Below are 25,156 nucleotides of genomic sequence, written 5' to 3'. Positions count from 1 at the left end.
GCATTCTTGAGGGTAGAGGGAAAGAGTTTCAACTTTTGCTCATCTTCTGTATAGTCATAAGTTCAACAAAGGACAACAAACTCAAATAGGAAGGTATTAGGGTCTTCAGTGGTCAATCCATGGAAATGAGGTAATGCTAAGGGACTTATGTTCTTCATTTTCATGTCCCCGTTGGTCTCTCGGATGGGGAAGGTACCTTCTACTCTCTCGTCATTGTCTCTACCATTTTTGTTGTCAGCCATGGTCTCAAAAGGAATGTTTTCTTGCTCTTCTTCTATTATAGGATCTTCGTATATCTCAGGAGGTTCACCTATAGGTTCTTCTGGATCATTGCCACCAAAGAAGAGAGAAGGTTAATTCAGTGAAGTGGTGGGGGTGTTGGGTAGAAATTTTTCGGTGTTATCTTTGTTCCTATGAGGCATGAAAGGATTTTTGGTTGTTTTTTTTTTCTCTGCTTGTACCTGCAAAACTGAAACAGATGGAATTGCAACTAACTAAAATCTATCTTGCAGAAATGAAAATGTGGAATTGAAATGAAAGCAGGAAAGGACTAATCTACTTTGCTGAAATAAAATTGCGAGAATGAAATTCTAGACTACGCTTGCAGAATTGAAATTCTATTCTACACTTGCAGAATTGAAAGGCTAATCTATGAAAGCAAGAAATGTATAATTTACTTTTGCAGAAATGAAATTTCAGATTGGAACTAAAATAAACTACTTAGCAGAAGGTTAGAGTAGGAAAATAAAAGAAAAGCAGCAATCACAAATACTCTGACGCTTCCCCGGCAACGGCACAAAAAAGAGTGGTGAGCTCTAGTATTACAGCAATAATGTTGCAACTCCTGGGACTCCCTTATTTACTTTTATCAACCTGGTAGTTCGTAACAAACTTAGAAGCGATGGTGCTGTATGCACAAGTACTAGCTCTTGCCGTAGCTGTCACTTGGTCAGATGGCACAAGTCCACTAGGGGCTTAAGCCAACTTCTATGAGCTCTAATAAGAAGCTTTTTAATTGATGGATGAAAGCTAACTCGAAGAAGGCTGATCTACTTGCAGAAAGAAACTGGAAAGCTGAAAGGAAACGTAAACCCTAGAAAACCCTAATTTTACCAACTATCCCTACTAATGCACGAAAGAGGATGCAAGCTACTGAAAGGACTACCATTGACTTCTAGGAAGGTAAATACATGTATCTAAGCTACTTCTACAGTAAAATCTAAAAAAAAAAAAAAACACATCTTTTTGTATTTTTGAATAAGTTGCCAGAATTATTATGCATGCGATTTGACTATTTTGACTGTGCATAGGTGGATTGATGAGAGGAAATGCTTGGATGTAGTTGGGAAGGTTCAAAGAGGGCGTAAGGGGTCCCTAACACTCTTCCAAATAGTTTCATAGAGTTTGGATATCAAGAAACCTCATTCGTGAGCTTCGACAAGAAGTCTGCAAGGGTTCTACAGGATGTCTGTGATTTTCTACAGGATGTTCTGTAACTTTCTACAGGATGTTCAGAAATGGGATTTTGGAGGATGGATGGATGGAGAATGATGAAGGAGTGGGTATGGAGGTAGGTATAAGGGTTGGAGGTGGACCAGGACTTGGTGGATGGAGTTGAGGACAGATGTAGATGGCTGGATTTGTTCAAGGAGGACTGAAGCAATGATGCACAAAAAACTAGGGTTATGTGAGAAAATGGAAAACGTAAGGCTAGAAGTTGAACTGAGAGATGGAGCAGATGGGTTTGATGGAGTATGGGCAGGTAGAGAAGTGGTATAGGTGCTCTGCAAGTTGTTTTTCCAACTAGACTGATGAAGACTTGTAAAATCAAAAACCTAGTTACGTTGATCTAATCTGATCTAACTGTCAGTAAAAAGAATGAACAGAAGTTGAAATGCAATGAAACCATGTATTCTAACTCATGCAACTAAGCAAGCAAAAGTCTGAACTTGTAACCAACTTCTGCACATGAAAATCAAACACTAGTGATTGCATGGCAAAGCAAAATCAGTGTTTTTGTGGGCAGCAAGGTTATCACATGTATTCTTTCTAGTCAGCGAGGCTTTCCTTATGTGTAACCCACCAATAGGTAGGTGTAGCATGCAGTGCGAAATCAAGTGCATTGAATTGATCTTCCTGTGGGAACCTCCCTTTAAAATTCATCCAAAAATAGATTAACATCATTTAAACCATCATAATGCGGGATGTTTCTTACCTCCGTAGATATGCACCGCAACGATTTGGTCATCATATTTCAATGTAGCATAGAGACTTCATGCAACTGATTATTCCAGTGTTTGAGATCTTCATCTGAGTCTGAGGTATAGGAGTTGTCTCTATCCCACGTGATTTGTCCATCTGTAGTGGGATTGATCTAATCTTCATCGCGCGAAATTATCTTGTATATCTTATCTAGATCATCATCCTCCTCATAGTCGCAGATTGGTTTAGAGTAGCGTTCTTCTTCAGCAGGGTCGAGTGGTACAATAACCCTAAGCACCTTCTTCTCGAATTTCATCATTCACTTCTTTAGATTGATCACCACATCCATGTCGAAGGCCCAATCAATTCCTAGTAACGCAAGGTAAGGATTACTTTCATCCACTATTTCAATTACCTCAAAGTCAGCTAATGCACTTGCTCCTTCAATGTCCATTGTTACCCCATACAGGTGCCCCATAGGAATGATCTTTTGCTGATTGGTCATGTGTAGTTGTATAGGAGACCATTGTAGTGCAGGTCTCCCCCTCCTCTCCCATGTCTGCTTAGGCAGTACATTTGCATATGACCCAAGATCCAAGATAACTTGATCCATTTAATATTCTCCAACCTACGTGGTCAGCTCATCTCACGACCTGTTCACTTCTATGCTTACCTAGTTTCCTCACAGTGCATTGTTCTGAAGGAATCTTAATTTTTCCCATGCAATTTTTTATTAGATTTTGAAGCCCTTCTACTACCTTCTAATCTCTCAATAGCTACATACATGTTTTCAAAAAAGTAGCTAACAAGGAAGGATCCACATCTTGCACTTCACTATTTCAAACTAGTTTTTCCTAACTCCCCGACGTAGAAGCCCTAAAGTTCTTCTTAGCTTCCATGCAATTTTCTTTAGCTTAGTTGAGGTCAAAGCCAACTTCCTTTCAACAACCGTGTGCACCTATCCCTCAATTTATGGTTGCTTTCCCTTATCTTCATCTGTGGTCATACCACTATGTGTTACAATATTAATGCTATGATCCTCTTCGTGAGGCTCCGCCCCCATCATTTGGATATTTTATGTGGGCTACTAGGTCTGCCTCTCCTTTTCTTGCATCTTTGCTATAAGTATCACAAAATATTCTATCACATGATCAAACTATCTGTAATATTGACAAGATGGATGCATTGGATTCTGATAGTAGCGTGAAAAATGTCCAACTTCACCATACTTATAACAAATAACTTGTCAATGACCTCTACCAACCCCTCCTCCTCTTCCTCTTCCATGGCCTTGAAATCCTCCACGCGCTACACCCACGGTCTAATGTTGAGGCCGATTTTCCACTTGCATTCTATAGGTAGGGGTTTTATCCATCATTAATTTATAAATTCAATAATGGCGCTCATCATGACCTACAGATTTGCAGAAATTGCAGAACAACTATTGGGGGATTTGTAAAATTGTTTGTAGTAGATGACAATTGTCTGTTGCATGTTGTCATGTAACCTGACAAATAGCGCACCACGACCCTACTCTTGTGCCCTTCCTAGTGGTTTTTTCTATCTTCAAGGGGGACAAACCGTCCCACCAATAAGATCATTCTGATAAACCAGACAATGGTCCTTATCGTGACTATGGCCCTTGCATTTCAAGCACCAAACTTATGTGCAAACTTTAGGTTGGGATACGTTTCCCTTCTTCAGGCTCTATAACTCCATTTGTAGGCTTGCTAGCTATGAGTGAATCTGTTGTACTCCAATGTTTATATCTAGTACTTACGAGGCTTCCAACCTCATCATGATCTCCACAAATTCTACTTGTGTTGCAATATTCTGTTGTGATAATGGTAATATGAGGTGAGGCAACAATAAAGCAATGTACCAATATTTGTGTTGTTCAAGTTTGATGTTCATATTAGCCTGCCAGATCAAGAATTTTAAGCTTTGATCGAAATCCCACGAGGAGTCATTTACCCTTTTTTGTACCTCCTTAAACTCTATGACAAACTGTGCCTAAGAAGTAGGATACTTAAACTCACTTTTCAATGCTTGTTGAGTCTCTTCGATGGCGCGCGAGGTTTTTCTTGACGGAACTTGATATACCAAGTCAGTGCCCTATCATGCATCATTGTGACTAGCTATGCTTTCTTTAGGTTATCATCAGCAATCTACAGTGCCGTCCACACAAAATTTGCAACAAACTAGAATTGTTTGGGGTCTTTGTTGCTACCCCTTTGAAGATCAACATATTCATTTTTTTTCCCATGTCGAATGGGGGAGGTGGGAGTGGAGGTGGAGGTGAAGGTGTAAGTGTATGTGGTAGAGGTGGAGGCAGAGGTGGAGTGGATGGATGAGGTATCCACTATATCCCCTGAAATACCAACTACAATGCATTTTGTGGTGTATTCAGAATATTTCCCTCGTTGTCACTTGAAGAGGATCCTAATAGCGACTATATTTAGAGCCCGATTCTCTATTCCTACTCAAGGGTTTTCCACTTCACGTAGTCTCGAACATCAACGTAATGGCATAACCCATTTTTTACATAACAACATCTTAATCCATGTTTTCAAAGACTTTAAATACTTACCTCGTGGTCCCTTGAAGAGCCTGTGCTCTGCTTTTTTATAGTTGATGGATGTATCAATTGCAAGCTCAATGACGAATCCTCCTATGATACGATCAATCCAGTGATCAACAACCCGCACAATGTTATTTTCTAAAGCTTTCAAGTGCCTCACCAACTATGGAGCCTACAAAATAGGACCATAAAGCCTCCATGTACCCTAACTATCCTCTAATCTAGACAACCTCTCATGTAGTTTGCAGGGGAAGAAATAGAAAAAGGTTTCGGTTTCATCTGATTGTAGGCATCTATTCAACCACCATTCCTTGGATAATAGCAGATTTTTGTTCTCCTGAGCTGCAAACGCATGTTCCTTCCAGTCGAGCCACTTCTCTATTTCTTCCTTAGTAGGGAACCACTTATTCGACATCATGCAATCCTCAAATAGATCTCAGTCCCAACAATGAAACCATTTGTTGGCTTGATGGGGCCTGACCCAAGTTTAACTTTAACTGTGCCAACCAATAAAAACCGTAACTGCTAGCCCTTTCAGCAACAACCTGCATAGCGCAAGCTGTAGTCTCACCTGAAGCAATATTGGGGGATGCTAGAACAGGGTTTTTTCATCGAGAGGCTTGTGTGATGGTTCCTTAAAGTTCTTATGGTTTAGATCTACCTTCATGTAGATCTAATGCTTTCGACAAACAACTACTGCAACTCTCTCAAAATGACCTTCAGATCTTTGTGAAGGTACTTAATTATACTTATCATGCATAAAGATTATAGAACTACTAGTTTCACACAATAAATAAGCATTAATTCACATTAAGCATATTACAGAGCGAAGATACATAAAATTTGTAGAAGTAAATAGAAGAATATAGATGCATCAACTTCGGCCCGAAATAGTCTTTATTAAGTATAAGTGTTCATATATAGACTCTTTAACCCTGTGCACCGAGCTACAGCGGCCCACACACTCAACTGCGGACTTACCAAGGTATCTGTGCACTCAGCTGCAGGAGCCTTCCCCTTTCACCTAACTATAGGAAACAAACCTTTCATACCTTAGCACCTTTCCCTTACAATGATTCTTCCCTTCAAGTTATTTTCTAGACTTTCTATGACTCAACTACTTATAGCATTTTCTTTACAATACCATGGTCCACGGATCATGGGTGGGTCTCAAAATAGATCTATCACCTACCCACCTAAGGGATTAAATCCCCTTTGATTCTACTTATCTTCACGCTTTGCTTTCCACAATTCGAGGAGACTTTACCTTGGTTACAAAAAAATATTACAAAAATGACTCAAAAACTCAACAAAATTGACCCAGGGACCCCATCCCAAGACCCCCCTGTCCATGTCTAGAAAATAAATCCATAGCACAAATTTTCTTAGGATAATTAAAGCATCCATAGCAATTAACTTAATGAGGCCATGGTAGGAAATGTGTTGATGCTTCCCTTACCTCACCTTCTAAATCATTTCAATGATTGATTGAAGGAGGAAATGGCGAACACTTAAGTCTCTGTGGGATTGGTAGGTTTGATTTGAATCTTAACTCATGGAGTAACCAAATATGATAGGCATATACAATGCTCAGCCTCCCCTCATAGGATATATACTTGAGAATGTGATAAGCCACTTCATCTCAAGAGTAAGATAGGCTTTCTCTTCTTACTCCATTCTTATCTTCTGTAGGCTTCTCTCTCTGAATGAAAAAATTATTCCTAGATGTAACACTTACTTCTTTCTCCTCCTTTCTCCATCGAATCCCTAAGGGTAAATTGGTCACTCTAGTTATCATTGCCCTTTCATTTTTTCAAGGAAACCCATCCATTGATGTCATAGGAAAATTTTTACTATAGGAGGGTGTTAGCGAATTCTCTTTGTGTTTGTGGGATCTCTTCTATTGAATCCTCCCCTCAGTTCTTCTATTCCTCCTTCTTGATGTTACTTAGGTGAAAATTTAAATGTTTCCTCATAGAAACCCCGGTTGTAGAAACAATATCAAAAGTTAATTTTTAGCAGTGAGGGAGAAGGATTTTAAAATCTATGTCAAAACAAACTCTTCTTTTGTCCCTATCTTTCCTTTACACATAACAATTTCCAAAGGAACTACTTCTCAATTATCTATTACAGGTTGCTAACTTCAGGCATAATTTCTCATGCAATCGTATAGAAATTAAAGAGCGTAGTCTAGAAATTAAAGAGTGTTCTCAGTCATATATAAACTCATAGATATGCCAAATTCCTATAACCATAGAAGTTCCTTCTTTAGACAAGGCAACAATGGTTGTATTCCAATCCATAAAAGTGATAAATAGTAACTGAGTCAAATGATTATTTTAAAAGAAAAAATTGTTCTAAAATCAAACATAGTGTGCATGTGACATCTAGCATTTATGTTGAACTAATTTATGACAAGCATCAAGTCACCAAAAGTATATAGCATGTGAATGTCTTGTTCCAAAGCAAACAACACTACAAGATTTAAGCTCATAAGTACATAGAAATTATGTGTTCCCTACCCCATCCTAGATTTTAGCTTGCAGTAATGATAATTTTAGAGGTATAAGACAACACCCCCACCACATGTACCATTGGTAAGATCAGCGCCATCAAAATAATCCCAAGGGATGGATTGATCAATGAGTTTTTCAGAAATATTGCATTGACGGAGAAGTGAATTTGCAACATCTAGCAAAGATAGAGCATAAATAGATTGGACCACAACTTTCTCATGGGTGGAGTATTTGTGATTGAAAATTTTAGCATTTCGCATAAGCTATATTGCCCAAGATAGGAGGATCGAGAGGCACTTTAGTTTTTTAGGAGTAATGTGATTCCACCAACTAGACCAAGCTTATGAGAACGATACCCCCTACCATCAAATATGAACATTTAATTCTATGCATGTTGAAGCCCATAGATGTGATGTAGGAAAGTGTTCCCTTTGTGGACAAAGGCAACCCGTCTAGCCCTAGAGTGGGTCTAGTCACAACAAAGACAAAACAACAATTGATTCCCTTAAATATCGTTGGAGGCCTACCTCAGACTGGCGGTTGATGAAGTTCCGTTGCGCTACTCCAGCTTCCATTTCCTTCTCCTTAATGAGCAATCAATCTGAAACACCATAAGAAAACAACAGAGCACGTAACCGAGAACAACAATGATCTACCTACTCATAAAGTCAATAAATCATGAGCTATCAAGTAAATTACATAGAAGACATAGGAAATCATCATTGATTATATTAATAATAAATCAAGAGAAAATCTTATAACCAAGTCTTGACGTCACAAGCCTTCTCGGAGGGTCCAGCCAGCATGTTTCTTCAAGAATTCACTCTCAAAGATGGGTCTCCCAAACAAACAATCTCTCTCTCTCTCACTCAAAAGCTTTAATACAAAGTTAAGCGCACTCCACAACCTCTTACAAACTATTAGCAATCCCACACTTGTCACACTCACACCAAAGCTATCTACCAAACTCAAAAGCACTAGCAGCACTATCCAACCAAAGGAACTAAGGAACTAGCAGATCATAATATTTCCCTCGTTGTCACTTGAAGAGGATCCTAATAGCGACTATATTTAGAGCCCGATTCTCTATTCCTACTCAAGGGTTTTCCACTTCACGTAGTCTCGAACATCAACGTAATGGCATAACCCATTTTTTACATAACAACATCTTAATCCATGTTTTCAAAGACTTTAAATACTTACCTCGTGGTCCCTTGAAGAGCCTGTGCTCTGCTTTTTTATAGTTGATGGATGTATCAATTGCAAGCTCAATGACGAATCCTCCTATGATACGATCAATCCAGTGATCAACAACCCGCACAATGTTATTTTCTAAAGCTTTCAAGTGCCTCACCAACTATGGAGCCTACAAAATAGGACCATAAAGCCTCCATGTACCCTAACTATCCTCTAATCTAGACAACCTCTCATGTAGTTTGCAGGGGAAGAAATAGAAAAAGGTTTCGGTTTCATCTGATTGTAGGCATCTATTCAACCACCATTCCTTGGATAATAGCAGATTTTTGTTCTCCTGAGCTGCAAACGCATGTTCCTTCCAGTCGAGCCACTTCTCTATTTCTTCCTTAGTAGGGAACCACTTATTCGACATCATGCAATCCTCAAATAGATCTCAGTCCCAACAATGAAACCATTTGTTGGCTTGATGGGGCCTGACCCAAGTTTAACTTTAACTGTGCCAACCAATAAAAACCGTAACTGCTAGCCCTTTCAGCAACAACCTGCATAGCGCAAGCTGTAGTCTCACCTGAAGCAATATTGGGGGATGCTAGAACAGGGTTTTTTCATCGAGAGGCTTGTGTGATGGTTCCTTAAAGTTCTTATGGTTTAGATCTACCTTCATGTAGATCTAATGCTTTCGACAAACAACTACTGCAACTCTCTCAAAATGACCTTCAGATCTTTGTGAAGGTACTTAATTATACTTATCATGCATAAAGATTATAGAACTACTAGTTTCACGCAATAAATAAGCATTAATTCACATTAAGCATATTACAGAGCGAAGATACATAAAATTTGTAGAAGTAAATAGAAGAATATAGATGCATCAACTTCGGCCCGAAATAGTCTTTATTAAGTATAAGTGTTCATATATAGACTCTTTAACCCTGTGCACCGAGCTACAGCGGCCCACACACTCAACTGCGGACTTACCAAGGTATCTGTGCACTCAGCTGCAGGAGCCTTCCCCTTTCACCTAACTATAGGAAACAAACCTTTCATACCTTAGCACCTTTCCCTTACAATGATTCTTCCCTTCAAGTTATTTTCTAGACTTTCTATGACTCAACTACTTATAGCATTTTCTTTACAATACCATGGTCCACGGATCATGGGTGGGTCTCAAAATAGATCTATCACCTACCCACCTAAGGGATTAAATCCCCTTTGATTCTACTTATCTTCACGCTTTGCTTTCCACAATTCGAGGAGACTTTACCTTGGTTACAAAAAAATATTACAAAAATGACTCAAAAACTCAACAAAATTGACCCAGGGACCCCATCCCAAGACCCCCCTGTCCATGTCTAGAAAATAAATCCATAGCACAAATTTTCTTAGGATAATTAAAGCATCCATAGCAATTAACTTAATGAGGCCATGGTAGGAAATGTGTTGATGCTTCCTTTACCTCACCTTCTAAATCATTTCAATGATTGATTGAAGGAGGAAATGGCGAACACTTAAGTCTCTGTGGGATTGGTAGGTTTGATTTGAATCTTAACTCATGGAGTAACCAAATATGATAGGCATATACAATGCTCAGCCTCCCCTCATAGGATATATACTTGAGAATGTGATAAGCCACTTCATCTCAAGAGTAAGATAGGCTTTCTCTTCTTACTCCATTCTTATCTTCTGTAGGCTTCTCTCTCTGAATGAAAAAATTATTCCTAGATGTAACACTTACTTCTTTCTCCTCCTTTCTCCATCGAATCCCTAAGGGTAAATTGGTCACTCTAGTTATCATTGCAGGACTTAAGGAGATGGTCAATTCTCTGAAAAAAATAGTGGCACTATCTTCTCCTTGTGAATGTAATTCCATGGAAAATTCTTGAGTGATGTCATCATCATACCCTTTCATTTTTTCAAGGAAACCCATCCATTGATGTCATAGGAAACTTTTTACTATAGGAGGGTGTTAGCGAATTCTCTTTGTGTTTGTGGGATCTCTTCTATTGAATCCTCCCCTCAGTTCTTCTATTCCTCCTTCTTGATGTTACTTAGGTGAAAATTTAAATGTTTCCTCATAGAAACCCCGGTTGTAGAAACAATATCAAAAGTTAATTTTTAGCAGTGAGGGAGAAGGATTTTAAAATCTATGTCAAAACAAACTCTTCTTTTGTCCCTATCTTTCCTTTACACATAACAATTTCCAAAGGAACTACTTCTCAATTATCTATTACAGGTTGCTAACTTCAGGCATAATTTCTCATGCAATTGTATAGAAATTAAAGAGCGTAGTCTAGAAATTAAAGAGTGTTCTCAGTCATATATAAACTCATAGATATGCCAAATTCCTATAACCATAGAAGTTCCTTCTTTAGACAAGGCAACAATGGTTGTATTCCAATCCATAAAAGTGATAAATAGTAACTGAGTCAAATGATTATTTTAAAAGAAAAAATTGTTCTAAAATCAAACATAGTGTGCATGTGACATCTAGCATTTATGTTGAACTAATTTATGACAAGCATCAAGTCACCAAAAGTATATAGCATGTGAATGTCTTGTTCCAAAGAAAACAACACTACAAGATTTAAGCTCATAAGTACATAGAAATTATGTGTTCCCTACCCCATCCTAGATTTTAGCTTGCAGTAATGATAATTTTAGAGGTATAAGACAACACCCCCACCACATGTACCATTGGTAAGATCAGCGCCATCAAAATAATCCCAAGGGATGGATTGATCAATGAGTTTTTCAGAAATATTGCATTGACGGAGAAGTGAATTTGCAACATCTAGCAAAGATAGAGCATAAATAGATTGGACCACAACTTTCTCATGGGTGGAGTATTTGTGATTGAAAATTTTAGCATTTCGCATAAGCTATACTGCCCAAGATAGGAGGATCGAGAGGCACTTTAGTTTTTTAGGAGTAATGTGATTCCACCAACTAGACCAAGCTTATGAGAACGATACCCCCTACCATCAAATATGAACATTTAATTCTATGCATGTTGAAGCCCATAGATGTGATGTAGGAAAGTGTTCCCTTTGTGGACAAAGGCAACCCGTCTAGCCCTAGAGTGGGTCTAGTCACAACAAAGACAAAACAACAATTGATTCCCTTAAATATCGTTGGAGGCCTACCTCAGACTGGCGGTTGATGAAGTTCCGTTGCGCTACTCCAGCTTCCATTTCCTTCTCCTTAATGAGCAATCAATCTGAAACACCATAAGAAAACAACAGAGCACGTAACCGAGAACAACAATGATCTACCTACTCATAAAGTCAATAAATCATGAGCTATCAAGTAAATTACATAGAAGACATAGGAAATCATCATTGATTATATTAATAATAAATCAAGAGAAAATCTTATAACCAAGTCTTGACGTCACAAGCCTTCTCGGAGGGTCCAGCCAGCATGTTTCTTCAAGAATTTACTCTCAAAGATGGGTCTCCCAAACAAACAATCTCTCTCTCTCTCACTCAAAAGCTTTAATACAAAGTTAAGCGCACTCCACAACCTCTTACAAACTATTAGCAATCCCACACTTGTCACACTCACACCAAAGCTATCTACCAAACTCAAAAGCACTAGCAGCACTATCCAACCAAAGGAACTAAGGAACTAGCAGATCATAGCAATGGTGAGTGATTTTATACGAGAAGGAGTCTCCATGAAATGACGAAGAGGGAGCTTATCCTTAAGGGAGGTTGCACTAGAGGCGGAACCACCATCCCAGAGGAGGAAAAGTGACCCAAACTGACCCAACAACCAGCTCTAGAAACACCCAGAAGGCCGACTGTTTGAACAAATTCACCAAATCTAGATCGTCGCGGGTCATGAACTGGGTACTAGCGACAACGTCGCAACGATACAGTCCATGCCAGAGAACCGTTGTGCATTTTAAGGGTTTACTAGCGACGATGTAGGAACTTAGTCAAAAAGGGTCAATCTTCAGCATTAGAGAGAATTTGCTTAATCTTCTTACATTGGTGGGAAGATATGAACATGTTTATTTGACACATGACACAGCAGAGGGACTGAGATGAGGACAGTGACAAATTACTGTGTAACAGATTCCCCCTAAAGCATGAAGCCCGAGAGAGTGGGATGAGTGAAATGCTTTACGAAACTATCTAAACTAGAACACCAGTTCTGAAGAACCAGCAAGCACAAGGACAACTAATATCTCTGATAGTGAAATACATGTAGTCTAGGCATGGGTGCAGCCATCTAAAATACATATGATAATTGGCCTATGGTATGGACACAGCCACCCAGTTGACAAGACCATGATAATGGTAAAGGTATGGTCACAGCTATCCATGAAGACTCAGGCATGGTCACATCCATCCATCAAAGATTCATATGTGTAATCACGAACCAATTCACGCAGCCCGAACATATGCAATCTTAGTTCGGGGTCTTGAAACCCAACCGATTATAGTACAAAGTCTATCATGCGAACATATGTGCTGAGGTCGAGCATGATAGAAAGTCACTTGATTACCAGTCAATGATGAAAACCGTTAACACGCATGAGAGAAGCCACCAATAATGCCAATGGTTCTCGAGGTACTATCTAGTACAATCCACCAGGTGTGAAAAATGAGTTGAAGTCAAACACCCACGGAATCACCCAATCGAAGACCAATGATGAAAGTCTATCGTCAAGTGCGAAGAGCTTGCCATTGAGGCATGCAAGCTCCAAGGTATCGAAGGGGATCTCAAGACCAATCTCCTGGATAATGAGCTGGTGTCAATGGGAGATGATCCGTCGCAGGAGGGCCATAATGTTTCCCCCATCAACGACATGAGATAAGGAACAAGTGGTAGATGGTGGATCAAAGTATCATAGGAGGAGGTAAGGGTGTGAACTGCAGAAGGATTATACTCTTGAACATATCGGTGAAACAACTCTAGAATGTGGCAGCATTTTGGTACCAAAGGATCAGAGGCTTGATGGAGACAACATGGATTATATGGAATGAGGCAAAATGGCAACCTAGAACCCCGAAAGGCCAAATGATGATGTGTGGATAACCCAACCTGACAAGAAGCAAAAGTGTCGATGTTCAAGAGTGACTAGCTGCCGCAGGTAACCAACGATGACTTTCAAATTTTCCCCCACCATTGCTGGCGAGTACCCAAATTATTTTTAAAAACAAGCTTGAAGGGGATAGCATATGCTTGTAATATAAGTTTGACCTTCGGACGAATCCAACCTAGTGATAGTTTAACGAGCCCTAGGGAGGAGAAGCTCGAGTCTCGTCATAGGGACGAGTCCAATATTGTCAGGGTTTAACGAGTCCGAAATAGGTAAAACTTGGAGTATTTTTCATGTTTAGAGAGTTTGAAAAAGACATGGAAAAGAAAACTCTAGGGGGGTCCTTTTTCATAAATTTGTGTCCGTCGAGCCCAAAAAATTATAAAATAATACTCGAGAGAACCGCTTGACCATTACAACCAAGGAGTACTTTTCGTAATTAGTGACCTCAATCCGAAAAAGTAGAAAAACGATCGAAGACATGTCGTTTTGTGACCAGTGTCGAATCTGAAACAAGAAAAGTTCGGCGATATTTTCATGTTTTATACGGTCAGAAAAGAGTTGAAAGTGGACCGCCTTTTTATTCTGTTTAATGAGTCAAAAAGGGAAAAACTCGGCAATCTTTTCATATTTTACGAGTCAGAAAAGAGCTTAAAGGTGACTCGTCCTAGAGGAACAAGTGCTATAAAGGGTAGTAACTCGTTTCGATAATGGTGGAACTAATCAAAACATGTAATTGTCAAGAGGCTGGCTAATAAAACCACTCACCGCTGCGGTTCCTTAAGAAAGGAAAAACAAGCAAGTGAAAGCATATGATCGGCCAAAGAGATGGCGATGATGGAACGAAACAACCAAGGCTCATCTAGTAGAATTTAGTGGATAAAAATGGCAACCACGAGGTGTAAATCGGGTATGGGTTCATGTTTACACAAGCTTGAACCATGGAGAACTCTGCTTGGATTCGGTTTCATGTTTACGCATGCTTAAAACGAGAAACTATGCTTGTTATAAGTTCGCATGCCCACAACATAACGACACAAATCTAGGTACATGCCCCCAAGCTTCATTGCATTCAACGAGGTGGATGGAAAGAAGGTTCACTTTCAAGGTCTTGAAAATGCTCGACTTGGATTTTGCGAGATCTTAATCAAAGACTCGATTTGGAAAAGTGAGTGGTTTCATTTTTTAATGAGGTTGGCATGGTAAAAGAACTATCCTCATAACCCTTGGTTCAATTTTTCACGAGGTTGACACAAGAGCAAGAACTTTCCTCATAACCCTTGTTTCATTTTTTAACAAGGTTGACACAAGATCAAGAACTTTCCTCAAGACTCCTTGTTTATATGCCATATGAGAACATGGCTCCCAAGAGGTCTTCACCGACGGAAGAAACATGCTCTGGGAGAAACACATGTCATTAGACACCAATGATAGATTGGGTTCCAACACCCCTAGTACATGATGTACGAGACCATCTGCATGATCATCAGCAGAGGAGATAGAACAGGTAGCCACATAATTGACCTGTGGCAAAGAAGGTACTACTTGCGGATAAGAACCGATGGGGGATGATGTTACAGGAGGCACCAGGTGACTAAAGAATGACAATTGATCAATAATCACCATTCTTCTATCGTGCGGAAAGTAAACCACATAGAAGAGTGAAGGGATGAGGGCCCCCATGGCATAAATATAGTCACGGCCAAGAAGAAGGCTGAACTCTAGAGCACCTTAGACAACCATTACATCTATAGAGATGGCTTTGCCTCCCAAAGTAATAGGGAACTTCAGAAGGATCCCTAAAGGTTGACTAGTGCCTCCATCAAATGCCAACAGACTCTGCGTGACCAGCACAAGCTGTGGGAAGCCCAAAGCTTTCCATGTAGTGAAAGGCATGAGGCTAACTGACGCACCCTCATCCAACATAGTGCCAAGTACTACCTTATCATAGGCATGTACTATAATCTGAAAAGTCACATAGGATGGAAGGCGGAAAGCAGTCAAGTGACTCCAGTCGAATGAAATGACTAAACTACTTGGTGGGGGTATGATATGATTGCCCCCATGCTCAACAGGAACTGAAGAAGGACCCTCTAAATCAGCTAGGATAGGAGGGTCATTCTTGGACTCAAGAAAATCTGACAAGACGAGAAAAACATGAGTAGAATGCTCATGATGCTCTTTTGGAACAGAGTGAACAATAGGTGGAGAATCCAAGTCGACACTCTCTTCAACCAATGGTTGGTCTGAAGTAGGCTTATCACAGCCAGGTTCAGAAAGAGGAGGATGGACAAGAGAAGAATCTAAATCAATCTCTTTGTCAACAGGGAGAAGGTCTAAAGAGAGCCTCTAATAACTAATGGGAAGTTGAGGTGAAGAAGTTGTAAGACTTTCCAAAATGGTGGAATCTTAATCCATGAATGAACAAAGGTGAAGGGGATGGTGGCCTTCACACAATCTAAATGGGAATCAAATCTTCCCTTTCTTCTTACCACTGCCAGTTGATAGGGTAGCATCGTCATGAGCTTCAGAGGACGATGAGGGACGAGTCAGATCATGAGACCATACTTCTAAGATCCTAGGGATGCCAGGACAATCATGAAGAAGATGGTCACCCTTGCACAATATACAAGGAAACTTAACCTTCTGCGGAGGAGCAGAGGGTGGTACAACCTGAGATGTAATCAGAGCAATAGCTACACAGGCGGCCTCATGTTTATCAAACTTCTTCTTCTTCATCATCATCTTCTTCTTCTTCTTAGTCTCCTAGTTACTGGATGTGAAACTTTCACCAAGCGAAGGAGGAGATGAAGGTGAAGAAACAGGGGAAGGAGGCATAGGCTCAACCTTGGAATCAACGTGTCGTGGTTCAGATGAAGGAGATGATGGGATATGAATCATGACGCTCGAGACCACCGAGGATGAAAAAACCAAATGGGCAGACCAATGGTTATCCTAGGCAAAGACAATGTTGCCATATACGGAGCACCAACATTTCCAAAAGGTGAAAATGAACCAGAATTTCCATCTGGGGGAAGACCTTGGCCGGTAGACTCAGGGAATGTTGCCATTGGGAACGAGCTTGAAAAACACTCTTATCACAACCAAGAACTCAAACTGTTACCAGGAATATTTCGTGGGCAATAAATTCTATGACGTAAGAACAAAACTTGACCCTTTCATGTTTCAAGAGTCGAGAAAAGGATGAAAAGATGACTCTATCTCTTTCGAGGTTTAATGAGCCTGAAAGACAGGTGCTCAAATGGACCTTTTCTTTTAAGGAGTCTGAAAAGGAATGAAAGTGACTACTCTGGTGAACTAGGCAAAAGGTTAACCAAACAACCCGTAAAACTACATATACACCTTGGCGATCATATGAAAACCAAGGATTTTCCATATGGCAGTCAATCTTCCCAAATGTTGTGCTCGGTGTGTTACGGTTTGCAAGGCGGCAGACACGACTTCCTAAGGATATAGGATAACCTAGTGGGGTCTCCCAACATATACTCGATGGTACTGGGAGCACAAGTCTGTACTAGTAGTTATTGAGTCACAGAAGGAGGAATCACCCAAACTTAAGTGAAAGCAATAGTGACTAGGTTTAACGACGCTGGGGCACATCTCTACCCTAGACCTCTAAATAATGTGTGTTATGTTCCAATGCATTGTTAAGTTCATTCAGTTCATTTTAGAGTTGATCTTGAATTATGTTTCAATATCCAGGCCTTACCGTATGTATATCAAAACCTAGGGTGCAACTAAAATGAATAAAGCATCTTTCATTTCGATGAACTCCTACTTACATAAGGGTAGAGAGATCATTCCCAAACCAAGACAAAACCAAGATTAGCAAATGCAGTCACTCAAGAGACACAATGTATAAACACATCAATCCCTACAGTGCATCGATACTACTAATGAGAGATTAAAATTAGCCTTCTAATTTTTCAAACATGAAAAACTTGGAATGCAAAATGTACTTTCACTTTTGTATGCTAATGAATGGAATCCTTTGATTTTGATAGCTTTGAATTCTAAAGAAACAAACAAGCAAGCGTGAAACCGATTGATACAAATTATTGTAATCTATGTCTAGTAGTGAAAAAATCGAATCAATATGAAAATTCGTTCAATAAATAACACTAAACACCAATCAGCAAGAAACAAGCAATGGAAAATATCAAGCAAACCAATAGGACGATTGGGGATGGATCTTGGATAGACAAGCAACCAAGCCAAATAATTCAAAACTTGAAAAACCAGAACCATGTCACAAAGCCAAAAAATACAAGATTCACTTCAATGGAACCATAGAGTAAGCACCTTAACTAAAAGAAATTAAAACAGACTAATAGATAAGAGGAAGACAACAAGGGATTGACCAGGCTGATGAATTCAGGAGGCAGAATTAAAAAAAAAAAATTCTACAAGAATCGTCGTGGGCGTAACACCATCAACTAGTGTCGTTCAGTCACTAGCTGTAGCAACAGAGTGACGTTGTCACGAAAGTACACTTCTTTCACACGACGAGCCGATTTCAGGAATCGTCGTGACTGTATGATAGGATTCAGTGGCGCACAGACTTCTAAAACAGAGACAAGGCGACGTCGGCATGATTGTTTAGCTTTTTCCAGCGATGAACTTAAAAACAATGAAAGATAAATGAAAACTCCCAAACAAAGACCAGTCTATCCTTACAGACATTAAAGGGATTTCCCAGAATGACCTAGGTAACCCAAAAGACTGATGGTTCAATCCCAAAATTCAAAAGACACTAACTCAAAATCAAGCAAAAGCAAACAAGAGAAAAACATAGGACGGACTCCCTAGTGGAGTTGCCAACTTGCGATGCAGGAAAGTGTTCCCTCTTCGGACAGAGGTAATCCCTATAGTCCTAGAGTGGGTCTAGTCACAGTAAAGACCAAACAACAATTGATTCCCTTAAATACTCATCGTTGGAGGCTTACCTCAAACCGATGGTTGATGAAGTTTCGTCACGCTGCTCCAGCTTCCGTTTCCTTCTCCTTAATGAGCAATCAACCTGAAACACCATAAGAAAACAATAGAGCACGTAACCGAGAACAACAATGATCTATCTACTCATAAGGTCAAGAACTCATGAGCTATCAAGTAAATTACATACAAGATATAGGAAATCATCATTGATTGTATTAATAAGAAATCAAGAGCAAATCTTACAACCAAGTCTTGATGTCGTAAGCCTTCTCGGAGGGTCCAGCCAGCATGTTTCTTCAAGGATTCACTCTCAAAGATGGGTCTCCCAAACAAGCAATCTCTCTCTTTCTCACTCACAAGCTTTAATACAAAGTTAAGGGCACTCCACAACCTCTTACAAACTATTAACAATCCCACACTTGTCACACTCACACCAAAGCTATCTACCAAACTCAAAAGCACTAGCAGCACTGTCCAACCAAAGGAACTAAGGAACTAGCAGATCATAGCAATGGTGAGTGATTTTATAGGAGAAGAAGTCTCCATGAAATGAGGGAGAGGGAGCTTATCCTTAAGTGAGGTTGCACAAGAGGCGAAACCACCATCCTAGAGGAGGAAAAGCGACCCAAACTGACCCAACAACTAGCTATAGAAACACCCAAAAGGCCAATTGTTTGAACAAATTCACCAAATCTAGATCATCACAGGTCATGAACTGGGTACTAGCGATGTTGTCACAACGATACAGTGCATGACAAAGAACCATCGCACATTTTAAGGGTTTAGTAGTGACGATGTAGGAACTTAGTCAAAAAGGGTCAATCGTCAGCATTAGAAAGCATTTGCTTAATCTTCTTACATAGGTGGGAAGATATGAACATGTTTATTTGACACATGACACAGCAGAGGGACTGAGATGAGGATAGTGACAAATTACTATGTAACGATAAAACCTTTGAAAAAAGAGAAAAATAAGAAAAGGTGAGATACATATTCATTTTTATTTTTGCACAATGTTCACCAACTTGGGCCATAAATACCCCTTTTCGACAGAATGTTGGTTTTCGACACTTTATTTTCTAATATGCACAATTGGAATAGGTGATCCTTTGTCGAGAACACCATCTTACATAACTTCTTTGACCACCATGGTGGTTTCTCAGGTTTATTATGCTCATTCAAGAATATATACCCTGCTCTCAATGCATAAGTTCCATACGTTGCAAATGCTCAAACCAAGGAATCTTCTCTATCACGAATACAAATGTGTGAATTGTTGAGAGAAAATATAAACCAATGCTATTTCTACCAGAAATTTAGAGGGATATGAAGCTACTGATGAGACATCCAACCTTGAGCCTAGCCTTTAGATCTATCATTATCAACAACTGGACCACAGAGAAAACTCCCCTGGTATGAAGGAAATCCACTAGAGCAGGGGGAATCTATAAATAATTGTTGCATCCAACTCAAGGATCCTCACTAATGCACACTTGTTCACCATTACCGACATTCCATGTGAAGTCACTCTCAACAACCCCAAAATAATGGGTTATAGCTTTCTAGATGACCAATACGTTAGACTTACGCTTGTTTTGTAAGCGTATCCAATGAAAGATAGAGAGAGGGTTGATATATTTCCTAGGTACCAACCTTGTCCAAATTTTGTGAGTGGATAATAAGCACCATCCCACTTTTGCAATTAAAGCTTTGGAAAATAGGTGAAATTTTTTGATACCCCAACCTCCCAATCTTTGGGCAGTGAGATTCACTCCTACTTAACAGAAGAAAAATATCTCCCCTCTTTATGACCAACCCAAAGATATCTCTAACAAATTTTCCAAATTTTTGAGAGGGTTCCCTTGGTAATCCATGAAAGAGATGACCAAAAGACATGAATTTCTTCCAGGAAAGACTTTATGAGCATCAACCTGCTTGCTCGAGATAACCATCAGAACCTCCATACTTTAAGGAACTTTTCAATCTTAGCTAATAACTAGTTCCAATCATCTTTCTTGTAGTATTTTGGTTTGAGCTAGAATCCCAGGTATTTAAGATGATCGTCCAAAATTGAAAGCGAGAGAGGGAAAAATGTTGGACCAGAAGAATATCATCTTGGGAGAGGCCAAAAAGGAAAGAGTGGACTTTTTATCATTTACCTTCATACTATGGCTTTTTCAAATAAAACCAGGTTTTCCGTAATGGACAATAAGTCTCTTCTAAAACCACAACAAGACAATAGGATGTCATTGATGAACAAGAGATGGGTGATGAAGCAGTCGAAAACCACTTATATTATTTTTATTCCCCCCGTCACTTGGCATCAACAAGCATCTTGTTGATACCCTCCACCACTAGTAAAACTAAGAGGGGTGAGAGGTTCCACCCCTGATGCAAACCTCTCTTACCATGAAAAAATGGTGATGATGCTCCATTAATAAGGGCCACAAAGGATACATTTGTAATAAATTGCATCACCCAGTTTATAAAGGGGATCTCGGATCCCATATGAGTAAGGATCATTTGAAGGTATGACCAGCTCACTGTATCATAGGCTTTTGGGACATCTATCTTTAGATCGAGACCCTTTAATATTTGCACCTTCATACTAGGATCCCTTCTTAGGAAACTCCAACAGCTTGATGATTTTTTCTACCCTCTAGGAAAGAAAATTTCTCTTTTGACAAATGCACTAATAGAATTGGCTTGATCTTATTTGCAGTGATTTAAGCAATGATTTTGTATGTGTAGTTACATAAGGATATCAGGCAGAATTCATCAAAATACTGAGAGGATTAAGAATTAGGAATAAATGCAATGAAAGTGCCATTGAAAGGATCATGGATAAATCCCCTCGATCTCGAATCTCCCACATCCTTTAGAATATCGGGCCCAAAAATATCATACGTCTCAGTAAAATACTCAATCGTCCATCCATCTAGCCCTAGACTTTCGTCCTTTTGAAAACCATGAAGAGTCTTCTGTAGTTTGTCATATGTAATAGGAACCATCAACTCCAAGTTTTGATCAAGCTTAACAAAACAAAGAATGAACCGGGCCAAAGTGACGATCTCTGGGAGTGTAGCTTTCGGGGGGGTTAAAAAGGCTTCAGAAATGGGATACCCCCAATGTAACCATCTCCTCAAATGTAGAGGCATGACCATCACAATATTATTAAGCAACCATATAGTGTTTTGAATTTTCCTACCTTTTGAATACTTCTAAAATTATTTGCTATTTTCATCTCCACTTTTGATCCATATCACTCGACTCTTCATATGCCATTGTTCTTCCTTTTCTATCAAGATTTTTTTTTTCATTTTGAAACATTCTATGCTTTCCTTCATCATCAAGGAATCTCATTCCTTAAGGAGATTGCATAGATTCTTGTTCAAATTCAATGGATTTTATTTCTTCTTCTTCCCTTAATCTATTTTTTTTACCCATTCGATCGTGACTAATTTTATAACTTTGATATTGGACATGAATCTACTAGCTTACATGAGATATCATGTCCCAATTTTTAGTCAGCAGCTTTTTGAACGCTAGATATTTTAGGAATGGAAAGTTAAACTTGAAGGGGCTTCCAAGATTTTTTTAGGTCTCTCCTAAGCTCCAGGAAGATAGGGGAGTAGCTTGACTCCCCTCCTGAACTAATCCATCATATGTTCATGAATAAAAAATATATCAATCCTCTTGGTTACAAAATCTTCTCTAGTTCTTTTGTTCCTCCATGTGGGAAGAAACTTCCTTAACTCAAGATCATATAATAGAGAATCTTCAAGTTTGTGTACAAAGAAATTATAAATGGGGCCTGGGTGAGCTTGCATTTCCCATATTTCTGAGACCCCAATAAAAAAATTTAAATCACCTCCAAGCACTAGATTTCCCTCTTTCAATAGAGATGTTTTGAATAGAGAGACCCAGAACATAGCTCATTTTGAATGTGGATCATAGATGTTGATGAGACAAATATTCATGCCTAGAACGGCCAAGAAAACATCGACTCCCAAAATCAATTAAAAACCCCATGATGCGTAGAGCTTTATTGTTTCAGAATTTAAACCGACATTAAGACCTGTAGAATTTCCAGAGACACCGAAGGCCACAAACTGTCATCATGGAAGGAGGGATTCCAAGGATCGAATAATAATCTCACTGTCACCTAAATTTTCTTGTAGGAAGATAACATCAATGGGCTAAGAATTTACCAAGCACTTTAGAGCTAGTTTCTTTGGGACACTAGCTAAGCCTCAATAATTAAAAGACATGCAGATCATTTGGGATGGCCAATAGGTTCTAGCAAAGCTCTAAGCACCCCATGGATGGTTTGTTGAAAACCTATAACCACATCCTTACTAGCCTTTTCTTTTTCCTTTGAGATGTTTGAATTACGACCTATACCATGACCAGGTTTAGCAAGGGATCTAAAACTAAGCCCACCAATTATAGGTTGTTCTAGAGGATTTGAAGAGGAATGGAGGAAGTACCTAGCATGAGAGGAAATGGATGAATCATCCCTCACCCACAATGATGAGGTATTGGAGGGGGAACGGGAGGGTGGGAGGGGAGGGCACATGGAATATGATTGACATTATGGATTGATAAAATGATAGGGGAAATAATCAAATTATCAAATAACATAGAAATAGACCCGACAAAATTAAACAAATAAGAGGCATGGGGCGAGATGAAAGAATACCTTGGAGTCCATCATTGGAAGAGATAGGGACAATCCCAGGAATATGCACTACTTTGTTGATGGAGTCATGAGCATCCTCATTGAGCATCATCTTCTCCTCCCGAGGTGTTAAAACCCTTCTACAGAGAGCCATCAAATTGGCCTCAATTTCCTAAACGATTTGACATTCAACCCTACTTCTTTCTATCTAGGCCCCCGTGAGGGAGGGGAGGAGAACATTTTCCACTATAAATGTAAATAGAAATCTTCAATCACGTGAAACAATTTATGACAATGGCTTCATCTGAAAGGGATTCCCTCATAATCCAAAACTTGAGTATGGGTTACCCTTCAAAATGTGAGCTTCATTTCCAATAGCAATCCTTCATTTATATAAATATTGACTAAGATCTGAGCTATATAAAGTTTATTTGAGACTTTGAAAGAAAGGTTTGCATCCATATCTGACCCCAAACTATTCCCAATTCTTTTGAAGACATCTGATGACCAGCACTAAGGGGGTAAATGCAACAACCTTACCCGGATAGATGCACTACCTAATTTCTCCCTTTTTGCATCAAATAATGGCGTCCATTTCTTTAGAGGACTGGGGTATAGCTTATAGAGCGAGGACTTTCAAGTGCCTTATTTACAACTGAATCTGAGGGAAAGGTCATCATAAAGAAACCTTTTATAGTCCTTTTATAATAGGCACCTCATCGCTTGCCATTTCCATTTCTTTGAAATGTAATCCGTGATGAACTCCGCAAAGAACCACCCCCAAGCTCGTCCAACAATCACCTTCTGAGTAGCCTTTAATACTTCATCCGTCTGAACATCCTCCTCAAAAATCAAATCTTTCTCACTAGACTTCAACCTAACATTTTTCTTTTCCTTCCCTTCTTCCTAGTTGATGTATGCTCGTGTTCCTCCTTATCCCAAACTAGCGTATCCTCGACCAAAGCCTCACTTGTTCTATATAAATTTTAAATTTATTCTATTAATATATTTAATATATTTTTTTGTGAAATATTAATACATATTTAATATATTATTTGACACTATGAAATATCGTTGGGGGACTGGGATTGTTAAGAGTCCATAACTTTAACTCGTAATTCCAACAAATCCTTGTAGAATTCTCAATAATTTTAACCAAAAAAGATGCCACAAAACTCTCCAAAAAATTGAAGAGAGCGTACAACAATCTCAAGTACCTTCAATAAACTTAACTAACACTATTATCAAATACATAATTATTTATTTTTTACTTAATTTAATTGTTTATTAGTTAAAGTAAAATTAACTTATACTTTTAAATTATGTTTTGTTTTTCAATATTTTAAATAAATAATATAATATAATATTCACTCCAATACTCTCTTCCCTTTTTCTTCAATAATATTTATCTATAACAAATATGTAATCTTCTTTTCTAAAATTTATATACAAATTATTTAAAAAAATACTATAATTAACTATGATGTGTACAAAAGTAAATAATATATATTAGTAACATCAATCCATCATAAACATCAAAAACACTTATTTCATAATACACATCACATTACTAGAAATTAATAAAATCATAAAAATTAATTAAATTATAATTTTATTTTAACAACATATTATTATTGGCATAATTAATTAAAAAATAATATATAAATTGAACATATACACATTTAAACAAATAATGTAAAAAATTCATTAGCAAAGAGATTCACCCCATTTATCATTGAGCGCCTTCATCTGTAAATAGACTTTGATACAATACCATGGGCCAATACTATGGCTTATCAATTCCACATGTCCAAACAACCATTACTCATTTCATGTGACACTTGTTTATATGAAATTTTTTTTAATTAATCAATTTAATTAAAAGGAAAAAAATGACAACTACTTTCAAGATAAATCTCAATCATTGATGATTGTACACTACTAAAAATATCCTATAATATTCCATAGTGGTT

This window comes from Pinus tabuliformis, chromosome 1_1 (genome assembly GCF_031772625.1).
Source record: "Pinus tabuliformis cultivar Carrire ecotype Pingquan chromosome 1_1, CPIR1, whole genome shotgun sequence".
In the NCBI taxonomy this organism is placed as follows: Eukaryota; Viridiplantae; Streptophyta; class Pinopsida; order Pinales; family Pinaceae; genus Pinus; species Pinus tabuliformis.
This window is presented reverse-complemented; position numbering follows the sequence as displayed.